Source organism: Carlito syrichta, unplaced genomic scaffold (assembly GCF_000164805.1).
Source record: "Carlito syrichta isolate Samal-C Ts95f unplaced genomic scaffold, Tarsius_syrichta-2.0.1 Scaffold302450, whole genome shotgun sequence".
Classification (NCBI taxonomy): domain Eukaryota; kingdom Metazoa; phylum Chordata; class Mammalia; order Primates; family Tarsiidae; genus Carlito; species Carlito syrichta.
In genome coordinates, this window is record NW_007246546.1 from 489126 (window position 1) to 497764 (window position 8639).

At 46.4% G+C, this 8639-nt stretch overlaps 1 pseudogene; it reads left to right on the top strand.

Annotated features, from left to right (window-relative positions):
• The first annotated feature begins 5280 nt into the window (after window positions 1-5280).
• Window positions 5281-5579, top strand: LOC110595517 (annotated as a pseudogene).
• The last annotated feature ends 3060 nt before the right edge of the window (window positions 5580-8639 follow it).

The following is an 8639-nucleotide window of genomic DNA, read 5'->3' on the forward strand; positions in this document are numbered from 1 at the left end:
GTATGATAAACTCTAAATCCATTCAAGTGACTGCAAAGTTCATACTTTTGTCCTTCTTTATGGCTGCATAATATTCCATCGTGTACATGTACCACATTTTTTTATCAGTCCACTCGCGATGGGCAGCATGGTTAGTTCCATGTTTTTGCTATTGTGAATAGTGCTGTAATAAACATTCCTGCACAGGTATCTTTTTTGTAGAACAATTTGAGTTTCTCTGGGTATATTCCCAGAAGGGGGATTGCTAGGATATATGAATGGTTGACTGTTAGATCTTTTAGAAATCGCCATACTGTTTTTCACAGAGGTGTACTAATGTACACTCCCACCAACAGTGTAGAAGCATTCCCTTTTCTCCGCATCCTTGCCAGCATCTGTTGTTTTTTGAGTTTTTGTTTTTTTTTTTTTTTGAGTTAGAGTCTCACTCTGTCACCCAGACTGGAGTGCAGTGGCCACTCCCGGCCACCGCAGCCTCAACCTGCTGGGCTCCGGCGATCCTTCTGCCTCAGCCTTCTGAGTAGCCGGAATTACAGGCATGTGCTACCACGCCCGGCTAATTTTTTTATTTACTGTAGAGATGAGGTCTCGCTTGCCCAGGTGGGTCTCGAACCCGCGGGCTCAGGCAATCCACTCACCTCAGCCTCCCAAAGGCGCGGGATTACAGGCTGAGCCACCAAGGCTGGCCTGCATTTCTTTGATGATTAGTGATGCTGAGTATTTTTTCACATTTGTTGGCTGCTTGCATGTCGTTGTTGTTGTTGTTGTTGTTGTTGTTTGAGTTGGAGTCTCACTCTGTCGCCCAGACTGGAGTGCAGTGGCCGCTCCCAGCCACCGCAGCCTCAACCTGCTGGGCTCCGGCGATCCTTCTGCCTCAGCCTTCTGAGTAGCCGGAATTACAGGCATGTGCTACCACGCCCGGCTAATTTTTTTATTTACTGTAGAGATGAGGTCTCGCTTGCCCAGGTGGGTCTCGAACCCGCGGGCTCAGGCAATCCACTCACCTCAGCCTCCCAAAGGCGCGGGATTACAGGCTGAGCCACCAAGGCTGGCCTGCATTTCTTTGATGATTAGTGATGCTGAGTATTTTTTCACATTTGTTGGCTGCTTGCATGTCGTTGTTGTTGTTGTTGTTGTTGTTGTTTGAGTTGGAGTCTCACTCTGTCGCCCAGACTGGAGTGCAGTGGCCGCTCCCAGCCACCGCAGCCTCAACCTGCTGGGCTCCGGCGATCCTTCTGCCTCAGCCTTCTGAGTAGCCGGAATTACAGGCATGTGCTACCACGCCCGGCTAATTTTTTTATTTACTGTAGAGATGAGGTCTCGCTTGCCCAGGTGGGTCTCGAACCCGCGGGCTCAGGCAATCCACTCACCTCAGCCTCCCAAAGGCGCGGGATTACAGGCTGAGCCACCAAGGCTGGCCTGCATTTCTTTGATGATTAGTGATGCTGAGTATTTTTTCACATTTGTTGGCTGCTTGCATGTCGTTGTTGTTGTTGTTGTTGTTGTTGTTTGAGTTGGAGTCTCACTCTGTCGCCCAGACTGGAGTGCAGTGGCCGCTCCCAGCCACCGCAGCCTCAACCTGCTGGGCTCCGGCGATCCTTCTGCCTCAGCCTTCTGAGTAGCCGGAATTACAGGCATGTGCTACCACGCCCGGCTAATTTTTTTATTTACTGTAGAGATGAGGTCTCGCTTGCCCAGGTGGGTCTCGAACCCGCGGGCTCAGGCAATCCACTCACCTCAGCCTCCCAAAGGCGCGGGATTACAGGCTGAGCCACCAAGGCTGGCCTGCATTTCTTTGATGATTAGTGATGCTGAGTATTTTTTTTAAGATGTGGGGTACAATTCAGTGTTAGGTATACAAACATTGATTATGCAGGTACCCTTGTTGATGAGGTGTGCCCCTCCCTCCCCTAGCAGTTTCCCTCAACTGCCAATCCCACCCATACTGAGCATTTTTTCATGTATCTGTTGGCTGCTCATATGTCTTCTTTTGAGAAGTGTCTATTCATATTTTTGCCCACTTAAAAAGGCAAAGGGCAAAATGGGGCTGTTTAGTTTTTTGTTGTTGTTATTTGTTTGTTTTAACACATTTGAGTTCCTTGTAGATCCTGAATGTTAGGCCTTTGTCAGATATATAGTTCACAAGTATTTTTTCCCATTCTGTGCTCTGTCTCCCCACTCTCTTGATGGTTTCTTTTTGTGTTGCAGAAATTTTTCAGTTCAATGAGTTCCCACATGTCTATCTTGTCTTTTATGGCATGGGCTTTTGGGGTTTTATTAAGGAATTGGTTGCCTATTCCAATTTCTGTAAGAGTATCTCCTGCGTTTTCTAAGATTCTTACAGTTTGAGGTTTTACATTTAGATCTTTGATCCATTTAGAGTTGATTTTTGTTTTGGTGATAGGTAGGGGTCCTGTTTCATTCTTCTGCATGTGGTCAGCCAGTTTTCCCAGGACCATTTACTGAATAGATTCTCCCCTCCCCAGTGGTTGTTGGTGGAGGATTTGTCAAAGATGAGTTGGTTGAGAAATTGAGGTTTTGCTTCCAGAATCTTTATCCTGTTCCATTGGTGTATGTGCCTGTTCTTATACCAATACCAGGCTATTTTGATTATTAGATCTAACAATTTATCCTCTAAATAATATGTAGTAATATTCAGTTTCCTGCATAAATGATTTGGTATCATGTTATTGAATTTTGCTATGCTTTCTCCCAAATGAAAAATATTGGCCTTATCCCATGTGTGCAGTTGTTTGGATAGCCTTCTGAACTTTACTTATTATCTCACTGATAACAGAACACCTACAACAGAACACCTACAAGAGTAACATGTCTGCTGTTGAACACCTCTGGGTTTTTAATACCTAAACTTCAAAGAATATATGTATCTTTCAGTATACTATTTAGCAATATTTATATAGGAACTTTTTTTTTGAGTCGGAGTCTCGCTCTGTCGCCCAGACTGGAGTGCAGTGGCCGCTCCCGGCCACCGCAGCCTCGACCTGCTGGGCTCCGGCGATCCTTCCGCCTCAGCCTTCCAAGTAGCTGGAACTACAGGCGCACGCTACCACGCCCGGCTCATTTTTTGATTTATTGTAGAGATGAGGTCTCGCCAAGTTGCCCAGACGGGTCTCGAACCCGTGGGCTCAGGCAATCCACTCACCTCCGCCTCCCAAGGCGCGGGATTACAGGCTGAGCCACTGAGCCCAGCTTATGAGAACATTTTATCTTCATATCTCCAAAATTCAATAAAAGAATTTTAACAAAACAACGTGTGGGAAAAATCTTGAGCTATACTCCAGAAACAATGAGAAGATGGTCATAATAACGTGCAGGTGTTTTGCAAGGCTTGAGGATCAACAAAGGGATGTGTGCACAGATGGAACGGGGGCTGAGGCCAAGAGAGGCCATGTTTCTGCAGAGAGATTTGCTGGCAGCCCTGATCATCATTGTGCTTAGGAAGCGATATGCTTAGCATTTATATTCACTTATAAGTAGTAAGTTACTTATATACAAGTGTTTTCCTGGTTTTTAGTTACATTACAATTGTTCTCATCCAAAATAGATTTGCTTTTTTTTTTTCTTTTTTCAAGTCAGAGTCTCACTCTGTTGCCCAGGCTGGAGTGCAATAACACTCTCACGGTCACTGCAGCCTCAACATGATGGGCTCAGGCAGTCCTTCTGCTTCAGCCTTCCAAGTAGCTGGAACGACAGGTAGACGCCACCACGCCTAGCTAATTTTTTTGGTTTATTGTAGAGACGAGTTCTCGCCATGTTGCCCAGGTAATCCTCTCACCTCCACCTCCCAAACTGCTGGGATTACAGTCATGAGCCAAAGCGCCCAGCTAAAAATAGATATTTTTTTTTTGAGTTGGAGTCTTACTCCGTCGCTCAGGCTGGAGTGCAGCAGCACCCTCATGGCCACTGCACCTCGACCTGCTGGGCTCAGGTGATCCTTCTGCTTCAGTCTTTCAAGTAGCTGGAACTATAGGCACGCATTACCATGCCCAGCTAATTTTTTGCTTTATTGTAGAGACAAGGTCTCACTAAGTTGCCCAGGCTGGTCAGGCAATCGTCTTGCCTTGGTCTCCCAAAGTGCTGAGATTACAGGCTTGAGACACCGTGCCCAGCCTAAAATAGATTTACAACTGGTATTTTTTGGGGTAATGTCTGATTCTTAGGAATGGATTCTTGACATTAAGTGAAGGATGCCTATGTATAAGTAATCAATACCAGTATACCACTTAAAATTTTTTTCAAATAGTATCTCTTCTATAGCATAGGCTGTCATCTTTTTCAAGCTTTTTGTTAGCTTTCAGTACAGCTGATGTGCACATAACACCTTTGTGATTGCTGAGATTGTAGATGAATGCTACATCCTCACTCATCAGTTGATTTTTTAACGTATCCAAAGAGATTGGAAATAAAAACAAAGTACATAATTGAGTACTTTATTTATTTATGAGTCAGAATCTCACTCTGTCGCCCAGGCTGTAGTGCAGTGGCATGCTCACAGCCACTGCAGCCTCGACCTGCTGGGCTCAGATGATTCTTCTGCCTCAGCCTTCCAAGTAGCTGGAGCCATCACACCTGGCTAATTTTTTAAATGATTTATTGTAGAAACGAGGTCTTGCCATGTTGCTCAGGCTGGTCTTGAACCCCTGAGTTCAGGCAATCCTCTCGTCTCCACCTCCAAAAGTGCTGGGATTACAGGCGTGAGCCACCGAGCCTGGTTGAGTACTATATTTATAAAGTAACAAGAATCTAGATTTTTTTTAAAATTTCACCAATTTGGAAGAATTCATGTTTAGTAAGTTTCCAAAAACTTCTTTCCTGCGACTGCTGTTCCGGAGATTAGAAATCTATATTTGAAGAGGCTAAATTTCAAGCCTACCATCTCGTGTTTAGTATTTCCAAAGGCAGATTTTCTTTAAGACGCCATCTGGTCAAAAGCCAGCCAGTGGGTTGAGAGCACGGATTGTTGAGATGACTTAGACCAGTGAGGCCCTTTGGTTACTGGGCCTGTTTCTCCTTAAGGAGCTGATGTGGCGCCTCACAGAACAGACACAATGCTTGCTTTCTTCTGTCAGAAAGCTGGAGTGAAATACTGATTTTGTTAGAAGAAAACACTTTGCTTTACTTTGCTGCCATCTGCTGGGAAAGTCTCATCACAGCTCTGTGCTTTGCCATTGGCTTTGTTGGAGACCACACAGTCATAATGAAAATACGAAACAATTGTCTAAATGAAGGAGGCCGCCTTTCCGGCGGTGACGACCTACCCACGAGAACATGCCTCTCGCAAAGGACCTCCTTCATCCCTCTCCAGAGGAGTAGAAGAGGAAACACAAGAAGAAGCGCCTGGTGCAGAGCCCCAATTCCTACTTCATGGACGTGAAATGCCCAGGATGCTATAAAAATCACGACGGTCTTCAGCCATGCCCAAACAGTAGTGCTCCACTGTCCTCTGTCAGCCTACAGGAGGAAAAGCAAGGCTCACAGAAGGATGTTCCTTCAGGAGGCAGCAGCACTAAAAGCACCCCAATCAAGATGAATGGGAAACCATCCCAATAAACACATTTTGGGTAATAAATAAATAAATAAAAATAAATTAAGGAGGCCGTCGATGGCATAACAGTGCCTCCTTAAAGTGGTCTCCCGTGGCCACTCTCTTCTCCACAGCCTGGCCTCTGAACCCATCACCAAGTAAGACAGAAGAGGACTAGTGTGCCTTTTCAGCCCAAAGGTAGATATCTTCTCGGCGAATTGGCTCCATCCAGCCCTGCTCTCAGAGGAACAGGTAGAGCCTTGTCTTCTTGGGGGACTGGGAGGGTGTATGAGGTCGAGTGGTACCCAGCTAGCAGCCCCAGCTCAGGAGACCCAGGACAGGCCTGTCTCTGTCACCCCACAGTTCAGCATTCTCAGATCAATCCTAAGAGAAGTCCCCTTTCCTGGGCAGGCGGGGAAGGAAAGGGAAGGCCAGGGGGACTATGAGAACTCCCTGCCAGAGCTGGAAAGAAGGTTCCCCAACATTTCCCTCTAACCTTACTTGGTTTATGTTCCCTTAGCTATGATCCCCCAGGGGTGTGGCTGCCCCCTTGAGGATGGAGCATTGGAGCCCAGCAATCCTTCAGCACATTCTGCTCTCCCTCCTGGAGCCCTACCCCAGTTCTAATTTCTACCTCACTGTGCCCTTTTGGGAACCCTCCCAGTTCCAGGGTGTGGGGGTTCAGACTCTGCCTCCAGAAGGCTCTGAAATGTGTCAGGATGGGACATGGTCGAATCAGCCAGGATGTGGCAGATCTCCTGAAGGGTGAGGCATGTGTTCCCCTCAGGAGGCCGGTATCAACTATTTCACATAGAATGCCAACATTCCCACTTGCTACCCCTTCCTTGTTCACTGGCCAGAATATTTCTATGAAATATCTCCTACTGTTTGGTGACCCAAAGGCTCTTTTTGTACAATAAAAGCAAGATAAAGGCTTGATTCTTCTCCTTTATCAATTTTTTTTTTAAGTTGGAGTCTCACTCTGTTGCCCAGGCTGCAGTGCAGTGGCACAGCCTTAATCTGCTGGGCTCTGACGATCCTTCCAATTCAGACTTCCAAGTAGCTGGAACTATAGGTGTGCACTACCACACCTGGCTTATTGTAGAGATGAAATCTCATCAAGTTGCCCAGTCTGGTCTCAAACCCCTGAGCTCAGGCAATCCTCTTGCCTCGGTCTCCCAAACTGCTGGGATTACAGGCTTGAGCCACTGCACTCGGCCCCTTTATCAAAGTTAACTTGGTTCCTAGGATCCTCTAAAGATGAGTGATTGTTTGTTTGTTTTTAAATTTTTATTGACATTATTATTTATTATTATTATTTTGAGTTGGAGTCTCACTCTGTTGCCCAGGCTGGAGTGCAGTGGCACACTCATGACCACCACAGCCTCAACCTGCTGGGTTCAGGTGATCCTTCCACCTCAACCCTCCAAGTAGCTGAAACCACAGCTAATTTTTTTGATCTATTGTACAGATGAGGCCTCACCATGTTTCCCAGGCTGGTCTTGAATCCCTGAGATCAGGCAATCTTCTCTCCTCCACCTCCCAAAGTGCTGGGATTACAGGCATGAGCCACTGCACTTGACTTATTATTATTTTTCAATAGATAAAGTCTCACTATGTTGCCCAGGCTGGTCTCAAACTTTTGAACTCAAGTGATCCTCCCACTTTGGTCTTTCAAAGTGCTGGGGTTACAGGCAGGCGCCACCTCACCAAGCCAGTTTGTTTTTTAACTCAGGGATTTAAGCAGCTGAGTCAAGTATACTCAAACTGTCCCATATTCCAAACACTTTCCTAATAGTGTAAAGCCTCCCATTCTGAGAGGAGACTAAAGCAAGAAGCTACTTCCCACAGATCACTCAAGCCCTGTCCTGTCTAGGCCTAGGCCCCGTGGAGGCCACTGCATCAGCCGCAGGACCTGGGATCCCTCTGAAGCCACTGATCCTGCCTTGCTGGGGTGATACTCTCTTGTTTCATGTTGGGTTCTCTGTGCAGTGGAATGAATGCCTCCAGGAGACAGGCTCATCCCAGAGCCTCAGTCAGCTGCGGTTACCAGAACTGACGGCCTCTGCCAGCACACAAGCTGGCTGCTGACTCTCATCTTCACCCTCCCAGTGTCCAGGGCCCACAGCCCAGAGGGTTATGGGGAAACATCAGCTTGAGGTGGGGCTGCTAGAGTGCTGTGGGATGGTCAGCTGGAGCCCCCTGAGCTCCAGGAGAACAAGGAGGGCCCATCCATGTTGAGCCTGGGGAGAGGGATCCTGGAGACAGTCCCTGAGACTCTGGTGGGCAAACAGGACAGGCATAAAAGCTTAAGACCTGGAGACCTGGGTCCCACCTGCATATGAAAGAGAAGGTCAAGCCAGTGCTGCCACCAAGGCCCTTCCATCTGTGCTGAGCTGTCCCAAGAGACCCTCAGAGACAAATGTGGTACTAAATGGACTGCCTCCTCAATATATACAAAAATCAACTGCATTTCATACTAGCAACGAACAACCTAAACATGAAATCAAGCAAACAATTCTATAGACAATAGCGTTAAAAATAATAAGATACCAGAGTAAGACTCCAACTCAAAATAATAATAATAATAATAATAATAATAAGATACGGCTGAGCTCGGTGGCTCAGTCTGTAATCCCAGCACTTTGGGAGGTCTAGACGAGTGGATTGCCTGTGCCTGTGGGTTTGAAACCAGCCCTGGTAACTTGGTGAGATCTCATCTCTACAATATATCAAAAATTAGCCGGGTGTGATAGCGCACACCTATAGTTCCGGCTATTTGGAAGGCTGAGGCGGAAGGATCACCTGAGCCTAGCAGGTCGATGCTGGGGTGGCCATAGCGTGCCACTGCACTCCAGCCGGGGCGACAGAGTGAGACTCCAACTCAGAAAAAAAAAAAGATACTTAGGAATAAGTTAACCAAAGACATGCATATTATATGTATATTGAAGATTGCAACACATTGTTGAAAGAAATTAAGAGGATATAAATAAATGGAAAGTCATGTTCACAGGTATTTATATTATTGTTATTATTATTATTATTATTATTATTTTTTTTTTTGAGTTGGAGTCTCACTCTGTCTCCCAGACTGGAG